Below are 16,575 nucleotides of genomic sequence, written 5' to 3'. Positions count from 1 at the left end.
GCTAAGGCTAAGCAAATAATGTATTGGAAGAGTGTGAAGGAGTTGAAGCACTGGGCTTTACATAGAAGGAAACAATTAGCTCCAAAAGGTCTTGCAAATATGAACTACTCTATTGTCTTGCCCAGTCACTTCCAATGCAGTAAATCATCTGCAACCATCTTGCTGTCTGGAGTAGGGTGGGGGTAGAGGAATATTCTATTTATCCTCTCAAAATTAAAAATGGAGGCTAGGAAAGGACCAGGAAATGACAACCATCACCTGGCTTAGCTTGGTCATGTGCCCACTCATTGGCTAAGGAAGGATGCCCTCATCAATGGTCCCATTAGACTTTATTCAGCAGGGAGAAAGGCCCTTCCCTAAAAGGAATTTTGGATGCTAATGCTTAAAGGAAGGATGGGTATTGGGAAGCCTCAAACAACAAATGTTCTCACTGCATAACATGTTGCTTTGAAACTCTCCTTTTGGTTTGTGCAGTGTGTGTGCGTGTGCATGCACGTGTGTTCTGTCTTGTATACAGAAACCAAATAATTTGTATATAGGTATACCCATTTAAATGAAAGCATCAGTCTGGTCCAAATGTATCACTGAAAAACCAACTGGAACTTCAGATTTAAGAGAGAAACTATATTCTAGAAAGAGAAAGAACTGGGAGCCAGGACAACTATATCCCAGTTGTTTCTCCGAATAGGATAGTAACTAGGTATGGGATCTGGTCAAGTCATTTAATCTATTTGAGTCTCAGTTTCCTTAACTGTGGAATAAAATCATTAAACTACATTCTGTCTAAGTGCTTTCCTGCTCTAAATTCTGTAATTTTTTTTTTCTGGCAGAGTGATTTATTGGGACAAGTAAGGAAGCAGAGGAGGTGGGACTGCTATGCAGAGGACATAAAGGGGCTGTAGAACTACATGAGGGGAGTGCAGGAAGCCAACAGAATGCAGATACAAGAGGAAAATGTCTAGAGTTGGGTTGAGACTGCATTGAGGTTGGGCTGCCTTGAGGTGCATGGAATGCAAAAGGGAACTGGTTATCTTTGGGCTATGACAGTCAATACTCAACAAGGGGCAAAGACCTAGCTGGTCTCTGGAAACCACAAGCAGCTCTGGGTTGGGGTCTGCAGGAGCAAATAGACATCATGCCTAGATGTTCCAGAGGATGATGACTGTGACCACGGAGGTGGCCATGAAAAGCAAGTAGAGGCGGAAGAGCAAGGTGTCCATCATGTGGCTGAACTACACCCACAGACTGACCAAGTGTGGTTTCTGAATCTCATCTTTCTGCTGGGCCCTTGATGACCCAGGACACCCATTTAACTGCCTATCTGGGACTTTGCATCTTCCCCACTAACTCCACAGGCTCCTTCACACCAAGTGGTGGGCCGGGGGGGGGTGCCCAAGGATTTATTTCTCTTCAGGGGTGCAGTGGGGCAGCACTTTGTTGGGCAGGTGCAGTAAAAAGGCAGAGAATGGAGCCACCGAGGCATGGGTGGGGGCTGGGTGGTGGCCAGGTGCAGCAGGTAGGTGATAAAGGTGGTCTCCAGCAGGCTGATCACCATCAGGGACAGACATAGGGCAAACACTGATGAGGGAGGTACCATTGGTGGGAAGTAAGTCATTCATCAAGAGCAGGAAGACATTGTAGCCCAGCAGAAGGGTTATCTTGAATGGGGCATGATTCTGGAGAGTGTGATGCTAAGTGAAATAAGCCATACAGAGAAAGACAGATACCATATGGTTTCACTCTTATGTGGATCCTGAATGGGGCATGATTCCCAATTTCTGCTGGCAGCTAGAAGCTGAGGGCAACCAGAAAGCCACTGGGTACCAGAAGTTTATGATATAGAGTCTGGGCCTCCACCTGATGGCTACATAGAACATATAATTCTAAGGATATCAGATGTGCAAATGTTATCTGTCCTTGTGTTAAGAACAGTAGATAACAAGAAGACAATACATAGAGACATACATAGGCACACTAGGTTGCTGGGAAAAATACAGGAAGCCCAGTTAAATTTGAATTTGAGGTATCAACAAGTAATTGTAGACCTAGCACAAGCTATCACACATAATAAATATTATTTGTTACTTATCTCAAATTCAAATTTAAGTGAGCGTTTTGTATTTTTACTTGCCAAATCTGGCTACCATAAAATAGAGAGACTCACACACAGGAAAAGAATCAGTTTGTGGGAAGAACTGGAAGGAGGTACTTGGACTAGAATTATTTATGCAATTCCTCCTTTAAAAAAAAGTTTACTTATTTATTTTGGGAGAGAGAGAGAGGCAGCACAAGTGGGGGAGGATCAGAGATGGGGGCAGAGAGAGAGAGAATCCCAAGCAAGCTCCACTCTGTCAGTGCAGAGCCTGATGCAGGGCTCGAATCCACATACTGTGAGATCCTGACCCGAGCTGAAATCAAGAGACAGACGCTTAACCGACTGAGCCACCCAGGTGCTCCTATGGAACACCTTCTTAATTGAACGTTTATAAGCTTCAGTATAGTTTTTACTTGAACTCAAGGGGTTTTCTAAATGAAATAAAATCCTTTCCCTTTATTTTAAGACTATCTTGTTCTGCTCTCTTAAGAAATCATGATTTAAAAAAAAGAGAAGAAATTGTGATTTTTTAGTTCAAGCAAATCTTTCTCATTGACCTTCATGAATGAATTTGCTGATTGTGCTATCCTATACAAGTGCATGTTAGGTCTTCACCTGGGGCATAGATGTATTTTTCTAAGCAGCTTTAGTGGGTTGCTGGCTGAATGAGTATTTTGCCTTGGTGAGAGACAAGGTTGACTCTATCAATAAAACACATTGGCTTTCTTAATCTCTTTTGTTTTGTGCTGTTGTGCCTATTAACTGACATGATGATCTCAGAAGCTGCTTATCCTTCATCACCTTGGCTTTGATGGATATGTTACTTAATAAGTCCAGACCTTCAGCACTGAGTAATCACTTCCTGCTTATGAAGGTTCAGTAACTACATAGCAGTGATTCTGTTGATATATGGGTCCTTTTTCTTTGGTGCTTACTACATGTACCAAAATGACAGAATATCTTTATTCTGTCTTTGTAATTTACCACTGTTAGTTTTAACTTTGACATATAATGCATGGAAGCTAAATCTGAACATGGGCTTCCCATTTGTAAGTCAGATTCTAGGTGCTTTGAGGGCATGCATGCTTTTATGGACAAAATTCAACTCATCCTTGACAAGAGTACATTCTCTTTCGGTATGGTTCTATGGTAAGTACAGATGGTAATCTCTCAACAGTCTATGGCTTTGCTGTCAGAAAAGTCAGAGCCATAGTATAGAATGAGGAAATGATTGGCTCCTGACATAAAAAAGGGAATACATGTAAGAAAAGTTGCTTGATTGTATTGGAATTCAGTTGGAAGAGTACATGAACTTGGGGACAGTGATGTGGAGATTTTTTTGAATATTCTAAAACAGAATTTGCTAGTGGTTCGGTAAACAAATCAAAGATTCCACAATTCCTTCCCTAAATTTGTTTCTGAAAATCATGGCTGGGAGAAAATGCTGAGCCGTAGGTTCATATGTTTCCTAAACATATTAAGTAGATTTCTTGCTTCTCTCAACTTGTTGATCCATGAAGTGCTTTTAGTATGTCTTCTCGAGAGTTCTAATGTTTTTTCTGCTCATGCAATTTTTAAACTCTAACCCTGAAGTTTAATAATCCTTCAGTTTCTGCTCTTACCATCTTAGTTTATATTTTATTTTTCTCCCATCTGTTTGTCTGGACATTCCATGTAGGACTAGAAGGAGGGGACACAAGAACCTTATTTCTTACCCATCAGAAAGGTGTGTTGTTTCATGTCTGACATAATGATCTCAGGCTGTGGGTTTCCCTCCAAAGAATGTCATGCTCTAATAGAATTGTTTCTTGATATTTCCTCTCTTTTACCCCCCACTGTTCCTCATCAGAACTTATTTATTCCCGTGAGTCCTATTCAATCCAAGTCTTAATAAGTAGCTGGTTAAAAGTTGGTTCTCAACTCAATCCATTTCTTTCTGTCTACGCAGACCTCTCCCTTCTTCTGCCTGCTTTACCTCTCACTTGGGGTACTGAAGTAGGCCTCCAGCAGTCTTTCCATGGCCACCATCCCTCCTTCACACCCTCACCCCAAAAGGCATACCCAATGACCATGTTGAACCCCCATGCGAACACTTCTTTTCTGTCTCTCCAACAGGAAATGCCTGATTTTCCAACATTTCTTTGACTCATGGGTGAGGAACCCAGTGAGATAACAGAGTTGGTTCAAAGGATATGAGACACAGATGTGTCATTGAAGATCAGTAGAAAAATAAAAGCAAAGAAAACTGAAGTAAATGCTAAGCGAGATACAATATGGGTAAAACACCACAGAGAAATAAAACCATAGCCTTTGGGAATATTTGCTCGCCCTGGCAAAAATCCATTTGTCAGTTCTCTGCAAATTTATCTCTCTGTTTACAGAATGTAAAATGCCCGGGGTTTAGTCAGTGGTAAGTGGAAAGTGAGTTACGATCCCTGAGAATTGGATGATTTTTAGGCAAGCATGTTAGATAATGGACTGGTTGTACTGAAAAGCTGGCATAGTTATCTTCTGGCTTTACCTCCTTTACTATCAAGACTCCTCTCCTAATGCTTCCCTTTGGTCACCAGGGTCTCACTACACTCACCTCCTTTCCATGTCTTTAGCTTTTGTATTCACTGTTCCCTGTGCCTGAAATATTGGATAGACTCATTCTTCAGACCAAAACTCTCAGAGGTCCTGTTTGCAATGTTCTAGGTAAATCTCTCTCCCTCATCTGATTCATTCCGTAGGTCATCCTCCTGTTCCTTTTATTCCTCAGCCTGAATATATATTTGTCTGCATGTATATGTAGATGCAGGTTTCTCTTCACTAACATATAAGCTACATGAGGCCAGAGACCTCATCTGTCTTGTTCATTACTATGTTTCTCTTGCCAGGAACAATGGCTACTCATGATAGATGCTTGATAATTATGTGTTAAATGAATGAATGTCTAAAGACTTGTCAGAATGTACTTTCTTTAAAAAAATTTTTTTTAATGTTTATTTTTGAGAGAGAGAGAGAAAGAATGAGTGGAGGAGGGGCACAGAGCAAGGAAGACAAAGAATCCCAAGCAGGCTCCAGGCTATGAGCTGTCAGCACAGCGCCCGATGCAGGGCTTGAACTCACGAACAGGGAGATTATGACCTGAGCTGAAGTCAGACGCTTAACCGACCAAGCTACCCAGGCGCCTTCAGAATGTGCTTTCTAAGGATTTCAGATTTTATTCACATTTCACCTGGACAAAGGCTGTCGTGTGTTCTTCTAAGGAAGGCATATCAGCATGAGATAAACTGGCAAGTTTGAAAGTCAGAGTCCCTTTTCAGGTTATCATGCTGTGAACCGGAAATCCTTCTTGTAAATACATCTCCAAAGGTCCAAACTGACCATCAAAACAAGCTGTCCTTCATTATATATAAGACCTCATATGGAAATGTCCATTTTCACAGCAGCTTTTAGCCCTTGTTAAAGATCCAGGTTTCTGTCCTCCACCCCTCTCAGAAGATCCCCATGCCATAGTTTGGAAGCCAGAATCTTCATTTTTAAATAGCATCTGGAGATTCTGACCTTGTTGGTCTATGGACCACAGGTTGAAAGACACTGGTCTAGGAAATCCAAGTATCCAGCTGGCTGCCTGAGTATTTGCATGCTACTTCAAAGTTGGCCAAATGCAACCCTGGGAAAGCCTGCTTTGGGAGTCTGACTCCCAAGCACAAGGTCTTAAAGTAATTAGTCACATGTTCTGAGCAGGATCAATAAAATGTGCGGAATTATTTAGACAAAGATAAAAGGTTTGCATAGTCTGCACAAATTAGCTAAAAGCTGTGCTAGCAATAAGCTGGTAACTTTTAAAATGAATGAGTTTTAAAGTTTGTGGCTGCTTAAGAGACTTTGCTTATGTTCTGCAGATTTTTTTCCCCATTGATTTTAGTATCCAATTTGAAGATTTCCAGGCGCTTCTCTAATACATTTTGATAAAACATGAAAAGTTTCTTCTTTGTGCTGTTCACATCTTGTTTCACCCCAGTTCATAGGGACAGAGAGCCCAGAATAATTCACCCAGCTTTAGCAAGAATCTGGGTGATCCCTGTGACTTTCTTGCTGGAGGAGCCCACAGGGAAAAGACACCCCATACTCCCCTCCCTGCTCCCACCCAGACTGTGTGATGTCTCAGCTGGCATAATAGGCAAAAATAAAGTAATGCATAACCTTGCTCAAAGGAGACTTTATTTTCAATTGGTAGTATCCAATATAAAAAAAGAGGAGGCAAGAGAAAAAGGATCCATTTTATCTCTCTTATAAATACTGGGTGTAGACCAACCTGGAGTTGGAAAAGGGGACACGGGGTGTTCAGAGGGAAGTGAGAAGTCACAAAGGACAGCCTATGAGCATCTCCTACCTCTGAGAAGCTCGTTTCCTTTTTAGCCAGCAAAAGTCCTAGCTCATCCTTTCTTTTTTTTTTTTAATTTTTAAATATATTATTTATTTTTGAGAGAGAAAGAGAGGGACAGAGCGAGAAGGAGAGGGGCAGAGAGAGGGAGACACAGAATCTGAAGTAGGCTCCAGCCTCTGAACTGTCAGCACACAGCCCAGTGCAGGGATCAAACCCACAAAGCATGAGATCATGACCTGAGCCGAAGCTGGTTGCTTAACCGACTGAGCCACCCTGGCGCCCCTCTAGCTTGCCATTTCTGATTCTCTAACTACTTCTTTTCTTTTTTTAATGTTTTATTTTTGAGAGAGTGCAAGTTTGGGAGGGGCAGAGAGAGAAGGGGACAGACTGGGGGCAGAGCGAAGTGGGCTCTGTGCTGACACTGAGCCTGATGTGGGGCTTGAACTCAGCCCCACATGACCTGAGCTGAAGCTCATCATGACCTGAGCTGAAGGTTATAGTTATAGTTACAGAGCTATATAGAGCTATATAGAGCTCTATAGTTATAGAGCTAGCTACTTCTATAAACTGATATTGGAGCGGCTGTTTTGGTCTGTCAACTAGTCTACTGAAGCAAACAACCACTCTGGCTAATTTTGATTCACTGAATTGCCTAATGTTTCACCAAATTTGGGTAAATCTGGTGGCTGTCTTGTGCCTTGAGGACAAATTTTGAGAAAGGAGCAAATTGCATGGCATAGTTGAAATAGGACTAGACCGGGATTTGGGACACATAGATTGTTATCCTCCTTTAATACTGACTAGATCTGTGTTTTCAACTGTCAGCTCGTCTCACTGGGCCTGAATTTTCTCATCTGCACAATTACTGCTGAATGCAACTGTACAGTTCACAAACAGTTTTCATATGTATTATCTTATTTGACAGACATAAAAATTCCAAAAGGAACCATGACACATATAATTATTATTCCCCATGTTATAGATGGCAAAGCTGAGGTCCTGATTCTGGTCATGACTGAGCAATTCCTATCAAACCACCTCTTCGAATAAAAATTACACACTCTATGCAAATGTTAAAAAAAACAACTACCCAAACTAGACCATTTCCTCAAATAGGCTCGTTATGGAAGGGGATCGACACTTGGAAGAGAGAAACAGCATCAGAGGATTTTCACATATTTTTATGACTTTTAGCCTGAAGTCAGAGCCCAGACTGAATCAGAGAGGAGTAGCTAACACTAGCAGAGAAGCTATAGTTTTACTGGCTTGAAGACAGGGGATAGACTCCAGTATAACCAAAGGAACTCTAAAGAGAAAGTGGGAGAAGGAGAGCTCCAAATTCTGTGTAGGGAGTCCACCCTAATATCAGGCTGATCCCTGAATTATGCATGTGTGAGGCAGACTTCAAGCACTCCAGCTAAAGCTAAAAGAACCGAACTAGAATTTCAGCTGGTGCCAGTTGCAGAGGAGACAGAGTTTGCAGACTGAAATCAGCCTAGTTGACTGCCTGGTTAAACAAACAAGCAATCAGAAAAAAAAAAGTTGATAATCTTCAGAAGAATATAACAGAAGTCAGTCTTTATCACACGTCCTGACAATGTCCAAGACATAATCCTAAATTACTTGACACACAGGAAACAGGCAGTGTTATCCATGGCAAACAGGGATCTTATAAGTAAAGAAAGTAGATGCTGTGGTAATATAATTCATGGAATGTTTAGAAGCTAGTGAAAGCCAGTGACAAACCTTGAAATTTGATTTTCTAAGTCCCATTTTATTTCCACCTCTATAAATCTATTCCATCTCTAAACTTTCTAAGCCAGTGTGATATATTTTATCCAATTTAACAAAAATATCTTACTTTGACGAAGGTTAGTCAGAAAAGAGTAGTAATCGTGGGACTCCTGGGTGACTCAGTTGGTTGAGTGCCAACTTTGGCTCAGGTCATGATCTCACAGTTTGTGAATTCAGTCTCTGTGTTGCACTCTGTGCTAACAGCTCAGAGCCGGAGCCTGCTTCGGATTCTGTGTCTCCCTCTCTCTCTCTCTCTCTCTGCTTGCACTCTGTCTCTCTCTCTCAAAAATAAGTGAACATTAAAACAATTAAAAAAATGAGTAGTAGTCATTAAGACTGTTATTGTAAAGGAAGGTTTCAAAATACTCATTTCCTCTCTTACATCCTCTCCAAATTCAAATTCTGTTAGTTGCCTAGTCATGTGTCCTCATTTACTTTGCTACCTGAAGTCCAGTTTGGTTCAGGCTGAAATATCAGTCAGCCGAACACTTACTTTCCTAGCCTCCAATGCAGCTGTGGGTACTCTTGTAGCCAAGTTTCAGCAGTGACAATTAGTAAACTGGCTATTTCTGAAACTTTTTTTGACATAACTCCCCACCTTTAATTCTTGTATTAAAAATAGACATTACAGGGTGCCTGGATGGCTCAGTTGGTTAAGTGTCTGACTCTTGATTTCAGCTCAGGTCATAATTTCAAAGTTTGTAGGATCGAGCCCTGCATTGGGCTCTGTGCTGAGAGTGTGGAGCCTGCTTGGGGTTCTTTCTCCCTTTCTTTCTGCCCTTCCTCTGCTCACTTGCATGCATGCTCTCCTTCTCTCTCAAAATAAGTAAATATTAAAAAAATAGACATTACATTTAGTCTGCAAGGGGAGGAATCCTACAACCATGAAGTGAAATACTTGGGTACAGTCAAAATATAAAAGATTCTGAATTTCTGACTTCATTTCTCAGCAATTGGATTAATACTAGTAATTGTCTTTCTCTAGACTGTTGTATGAGGGAAGCAGAACTCTATTTATTTCATCAACTGTTAATCAAAAATTCTGTTGGGGCACCTGGGTGGCTCATTTGGTTAAACATCCTAACTCCTGATTTTGGCTCAGGTCATGATCTCGCAGTTTGTGAGTGCGAGCCCCACGTTGGGCTCTACACTGTTAGTGCTTGGGATTCTCTCTGTCTCCCTCTCTCTCTGAAAATAAATAAATAAACTTAAAAAAATTCTGTTACTTGCAACCAAATATAATTCCAATTAACAACTTCATGAGAGAGGAAAAACACAAGTTTGATGTCCTACTTCAGTCCCTGAGAGTCACATTCCCTTTGCACTATGTACATTATAAAGCATCATCTGTTCTAAGATGAGACATAGCATTTCACAGGCAGCACCAGAAACACTACATTAAATATACATAGGGTTTATAAGACCTGTATCTATTTCAGCAATGTTAAAATGTGTGTGTGGCGGGAGTGGTGAACACGGAGTGTTACTTAAACCAAGATGAGTTACCACCACATACTTCTGAGAATGGCTAAAATAATAATTTAAAAAGCCCCAAGCCAGTAATACTTATTTCTGTCAATAAGTATGCAGAACAAATTTTAAGTATGAAGAACAACAGGAACTATCATTCATACCTGGTGGGAATGAAAAAAGGTACAGCTAGTTTGGAATGCAGTCTTGCAGATTTGTATAAAGCTAACCATTGTCTTACCATATAATCTCACGGTTGTATTCCTATGTTTTGACTCAGCTGGTTGAAAATATGTGTACCCAAAACCCGCATATGTTTTGGGAAGCGTTTTTCATAATCACCAACATAATCACCAGTAGCATTATTCATAATCACCAAAAACTGGAAGCAGCTGGGATATCCTTCAATAGGTGAAGAGGTAACCTGTGGTACATCCATACAATGGGATCCTATCCAGTGATAAAAAAAGAATGAGCTATTAGCCCACATAAAAGCATAGATGAATATTAAATGCATATTGCTAAGCAAAAGGAGCCAATCTGAAAAGGCTACATACATTTATAGAACTTTATGTCACAAAGGAAACTTTCCTATCTATTAATTGAAAACAAAATTAGGAGTTGATCGATCCCAGGATGGTATGCAGAATGTGTCAGAAGAAGTGTATGAAATAACCTGACTCATGAAGGCGGTGGGGGAGGGGAGGGAGAAGGTGCTGACCTAAGTAGCTTTGAAAGTGAGTGGAGACTAAAGGCAAAAAGATGGCATTCTACTTGCTAAACTTACTTTCTGTGGGTGTACGGATGAGCAAGTCTGCAACCATGATGCATACATGTGGGCTTGAACAGATAAGTAAATGGATGGCAGAGGCTGGGAGCCAGGTTGCAGATAAACAGAAGTTAGGCTAGAACAATCCAGGTGGGAATGGATCAGAATTGGAAACAGCAGTATGAACCTACGTGTAGCTTAATATAAATAATATATGTGGATACAGATAGATGTGGATATGTGTATATACTTGGGTTAGTGTACCTACATAGAGTTTCTTATTCTGTTATCTGACAGAGTCTAGAAGCAGCAATGCCTCAGTGGCAATGAGCAAATCCAACATCCAGATTTGGTTTGAATACCACCCTCCTACAAAGAGAAACAGGGCTCCTTGGAGAAATGGCTGATTTCAGGATTGGGGCAAGGTGTGTAAAAGAGGAGCCTGGAGTGTCTTGTAGTGCCAGAAAGGAAGTCCTCAAAAAAAATTTAATTGATGGAGGTATGTTAAAGGGACAGAGGGGCCAGCTGAAGGAGCTCCCAGTGGCCAAAACTGGAATAATTTGAGAAACAAAAGAAATGGTTTAATGTTGGATTATAATCTAAAACATAAAATAATTATCCATGAGTCCATACTGATGTAAGTTAATTACTGAGTGGGTACATAAAATGCACATATATTCTACATAGAACTAAAAATAATTTATATAGACGATCCCCCCCTCTCAGAGGATGGAGCAAAACTTCACACGTCTTACATGTAGGTTGTATATAGTGACTTTCTTCGAAATAGCACAGGACAGAAAGAGCAAAAAGGAGTAACTTTACAGTGGAGACACCTGCCAGACACTACCTCAGCTAGGGGACCGAGGTTAACATCATCCGTGATAAGTCATGTTGACAGCACATACCCTTCATACAGTTGATGAGAGTGGTACCTTACCTCTGTGATCTTGCTCCCCAAGAACCCATAACTCCATTTTAATCATGAGAGAAATCTCAGACACATGCAAATTGAGGGGCCTTCTGCATAGTAGCTGACCGGTACTACTCAGAATTGTCAAGGGGATTCAAAACACTGGAAGTCTGAGACGCTGTCACAGTCTAGACAAGCCAGAGGAAACCTGTCAACTAAATGGAATATTGTGTCCTGGATAGGATCCTGCAACAGCAGCATGCATTTGGTAAAAACTAAGGAAATCTGAATAAAGTATAGACTTTAGTTAGAGCTAGTATCAATATTGGCTCATTAGTTGTGACAAGGATGCCATACTAATGTCAGATGTTGGCATTAGGAGAAAGTGAGTATGCAGTATACAGGAATCTCTGTAAATATTTATAACTCTTTTGTAAATTTAAAATGATTCTCAAAGAGTGCCCGGCTGGCTCAATCAGTAGAGCGTGTGACTCTTGATCTGGGGGTCATGAGTTTGAGCCCCACATTGGGTGTAGAGATAACTTAAAAGTAAACAAACAAACATAAAAAGATTCTCAAAATATTTATTTTAAAATGCATGTCTATGGAAGAAGGGGAGCACTTCTAAAAGTCTAGGGAATACAAGCATTTGGGTTTCTGTTTGACTCTGTTGGTTCGCCAAAGACAACTAGTTGGTTCTGAACTTATTAAATGATCTTAAGTCAGCACTTTCATAAGTTATATCTTCCCAGAAGACTGTTTTTTATTTTCTTCCAATCTGTCAGTAATCCCAAGAGTGGGATTAACCTGCTTTGTGCTCAGGGAGACAGAATTAAACACATGATCAATGTGGTGATTCTGGAGGAGACATTTCCCCCAAGAAATAAAAGAGCTTTTTTTGTACGTTGTAAAATCCCAAGTATTGAAACAAAAATGTTTAATTATGCTAATGAAAAATTAAGTGTTGGAAACAATTTAACACATTAAAATGTTTGTAGCATAATTGGTGAAAGCAAATATAAAAACAGAAAGATTGTTGGGGCACCAGCTGGCTCAGTCGGTTAAGTGTCTGGCTCAGGTCATGATCTCATGGTTCGTGAGCTCGAGCCCCACATTGGGCTCTGTGCTGATAGCTCAGAGCCTGGAGCCTGCTTTGGATTCTGTGTCTCCCTCTCTCTCTACCCCTCCTCAGCTCATGCTCTGTCTCTGTCTCTGTCTCTCTCTCTCTCTCTCTCTCAAAAATAAATAAACATTAAAAAAATTTTTTAGAAAGATTGTCAAAAAAATAGGGAGATATAAGTACCATAGTACCTCATTGAAAAAATAACTCCAGATGGGGAAAATGCATAGTTAAGACAATGAATATTCAACAAGCAATTTCCTTTGTTCAGGCCTAATGCATCCCATCATAAAACAATCAAATTTGAAGTCTTGAACGCCTTAGCTTTTAGTAGCTGATGGCAAAGTGTGAAGGGAAAGGAATAGCATACAAAAATTAGCTGTTTTGCTTTGTGTTCGTGCTTTTGGTTAGGAACACCACTGTGAAACCAGAAAGATATTATAGAAATTCTCAACTGCCCCCTCTATGGTTGCTGTCAAAAAAGGTGTTGTGTGTACACAAGTACACACACACACTTACACACATAGTATGCTGCAAACACACAGACCATCCATGCAAGTCCTTAGCATGCTTGGGGCTCAAGAGGGGATGGACAGTACCATCTAATCCAGAGTCAGCTCAGTGGAGATAGGTTAAGAAACCTTGTGGTGTGAAAAGAGGCTGAGTATCCCTCATCATCAGGGATATGCAAATCAAAACTGCAATGAGGTATCACCTTCTGCCAATCAGAATGGCTAAAATTAACCACACCGGGAACAACAGGTGTTGGTGAGGAGGGGGAACACTTTTACACTGTTGGTGGGAATGCAAGCTGGTGCAGCCATTCTGGAAAACAGTACGGAGATTCCTCAAAAAATTAAAAATAGAACTGCCCTATGACCCAGCAATTGCACTACTAGATATGTACCCAAAGGATACAAAAAATACTGGTTCAAAGGGATACATGCACCCTGATGCTTATAGCAGCACTATCAACAATAGCCAAATTACGGAAAGAGCCCAAATGTCCTTTGTCCATTGACTGATGAATGAATAAAGAAGAGGTTCTGTAAATATAGTAGAATACTACTCAGCCATCAAAAAGAATGAAGTCTTGCTATTTGCACCAATGTGGATGGAGCTAGAGAGTATCATGTTAAGGGAGTATTATTTGTCAGAGAAAGACAAATACATTATGATTTCACTCACGTGGAACTTAAGAAACAAACAGTTGAGTAAAGGAAAAGAAGGGGGGAAAAGAGAGAAACCAAAAGCGTAGAGAACAAACTGATGGATATGGGAGGTGGGTGGGGGGATGGGTTAAATAGGTGATGAGGATTAAGGAGGGCAGCTGTGATGAGCACTGGGTGTTGTATGTAAGTGGTGAATCACTAAAATATTATGCCGCATATTAACTAACTGGGATTTAGATAAAAATAAATAAGTTTATTTTATTTTATTTATTATTTTATTTAAATGAAAATAAAGCAGAGGAAAAAAAGAAACCCTGTGGTGTACATAGAATAAATTCATCAGATCTTTCGGCCAAATGTTCACTGAGACTTTGAGAGATTAGGGCTCAGGACAAGTGAGTTCAGCATAAGAGAGCATGATCGTAAGCAGGGTCAGTGACCATGGGGCGTTGCCTAAGAAGGAAATCCAGGATAGAAGTTAGTGTAAGGACCCCTGGACAATCAGGGTGGTGGGACAGGTCTTTATAACAAACCTCTATAGGGAGGAATAAAATGCTACTGCCCAATTTTGACCTATGAGACCCTCCTTATGGAAACTCCAGTATAGCCTTGTAATTAGAAAAACTGGTTTGGAGACTTAAGGACTAGGATATTTCACTGTTCCTTGTCACATATACAGCAGAGAGAAATGTCACTGCACAAGGAGTCAGGGTGTGCTTCTGGTCTCAGCTCTACCTCTAATTCAACTTGTAACCTTGGGGAAAGCATTTTATGCTCTGACCTTATTTTTCCTTTTTAAGGGAAACTCTCTGTCCCTTCCAAGACTGATTTTCCAAGTTGCTGAGGAGGGTGATACAACTAGCTGATTGACTTTCTCAGAAAACTGGCACATTAAGAAAATAGCTTTGGGGACGCCTGAGTGGCTCAGTTGGTTAAGTCTGACTCTTGGTTTCAGCTCAGGTCATGATCTCACAGTTCCTGAGTTCAAGCCCTGCATCAGGCTCTGTACTGGCAGCACAGAGCCTGCCTGGGATTCTCTCTCTCCTTCTCTCCATGCCTCTCCCTTGCTTGCTTGTTCTCTGTCTATTTCTCTCTCAAATAAATTAATTAAAAATAGCTTTATGACTCAAGTGTCCATGGATAGATAAGTGGATAAAGAAGATGTGGTATATATACACAATGGAGTATTACTCAGCCATAAAAAAGAATGAAATCTTGCCATTTGCAACAACATAGATGGACCTGGACGGTATAACTCCAAGTGAAACAAGTCAGACAGAGAAAGACAGATGCTGTACAATTTCACTTATATGTGGATTCTTAAAAAACCAATGAACCAACAAAATAGAAACAGCCTGATAAATACAGAGAACAATCTGCTGGTTGCTAGAAGGGACGGAAAATGGGGGGGAGGTACAAAAAACTTGAGTTATAAAATAAATAAGTCCCAGGGATGAAAAGTACAGCTTAAGGAATATAGTCGATAATATTGTAATAACTTCTTAAGGTCACAGATGATAACTACACTTAACTACAGTGAGCATTTTGTAGTGGATAGAATTGTTGGATCACTATGTTGCACACTTGAAACTAACATAACATTGTATGTCAACTAGACTTCAATTTAAAAAAAGGAAAAAAAAAAAAAGAAAATGGCCTTAGATGAGGTACACACATTTCATTCCGCAACCAACTACACGAATCTTACCATTTTGTCATTACCATGCCCACTTTCCTTTTTTCAAGTGTGAGTATAAAAATTATTTTAGGGGCGCCTGGGTGGCTCACTTGGTTGAGTGTCTATTGATTTCAGCTCAGGTCATGGGATCGAGTGCCACATCTGGCTCCATGATGAGTGTAAAGCCTGCTTGGGATTTTCTCTCTCTCTCTCTCTCTCTCTCTCTCTCACCTCCTCTGCCCCTCTTTCCCATTCGTACACTCCCCCTCTCTCTCAAATGAAAAAAAAAATTATTTTATATCCAACCAAACTGCTTGTCTGTCCCTCTGTGTCTTCCTCTTCCCTTAATATGTGTCCCCAAGCAGCAGGGACATTCCAGTGTCTAGTGGCCATAGACTCGTTCTGCTTCCTATGTATCACCCACATGTGACCTTCAGAAGATCATGGGAAGATCCCTTATTGTTTTCGCCATTTGACCCCTTGGAAATACTTATGATCATACATGCTAACTTTCTAGAAGTGATTTTATGTCTGCATTGTACTTTTGACCCTGTGGCATTTTGAATTCAGTAAGAACGATAAAAAAAAGTCAGTTCTGCACAGGACCTGTTCCCAGTTTACCTGCTCTGGCACGGGTCCCTGACCGTGGTGGCAGTAATACCCACCCCATCACGGCATTGGGCTGTCCAAGGACACAGAGCAGGTTGGCCAGCTGTTGGGCTTTCTCTGCCTGTTGTCCGTCAGCCTTGTCACTGGAGCATGGATAAGAATACTGCTTTTCACAGAAAGCAGCCATTTGAAAGGGGAGGGAGAGGATTTTAACACAGCAGCCATTTCTGGGATTTTCAGGTGACAGTCTGTTGAGTAGGATGTACTGTATGAAGCTGCTAACCACTGAGTTTTCTACTGACAAATTAACTAGGGGATTTGCTCAGTCATTAACTGCTTGACTGGCTGTCTGAGAGCACAAACTGCTTTGGACTGATTCTTGGTGACAATCTTGTTAAGCAGTGACACATTATGTCTCTAATGTCTTCATTCTAGTATGCCCATATAGAGTCCATACAAAGGAAATGCCTTTATATGAGAACATAGTAATATTTCAGCAGTCAACTTAAAAACTACCTTTGGGTGTTCCCCATGGAATGCTTCTGAATACCAGAGAAAGGGAAACACACTCACCACATAA

The 16,575-nt window shown here is 40.7% G+C and overlaps 1 pseudogene; it reads right to left on the bottom strand.

Moving 5' to 3' along the window:
* Nucleotides 1–1,139: 1,139 nt before the first annotated feature.
* Nucleotides 1,140–1,877, bottom strand: LOC131520075 (5-hydroxytryptamine receptor 3E-like; annotated as a pseudogene).
* Between the last annotated feature and the right edge of the window lie 14,698 nt (nucleotides 1,878–16,575).

This window comes from Neofelis nebulosa, chromosome 1 (genome assembly GCF_028018385.1).
Source record: "Neofelis nebulosa isolate mNeoNeb1 chromosome 1, mNeoNeb1.pri, whole genome shotgun sequence".
NCBI lineage: Eukaryota > Metazoa > Chordata > Mammalia > Carnivora > Felidae > Neofelis > Neofelis nebulosa.
This window is presented reverse-complemented; position numbering and strand designations above follow the sequence as displayed.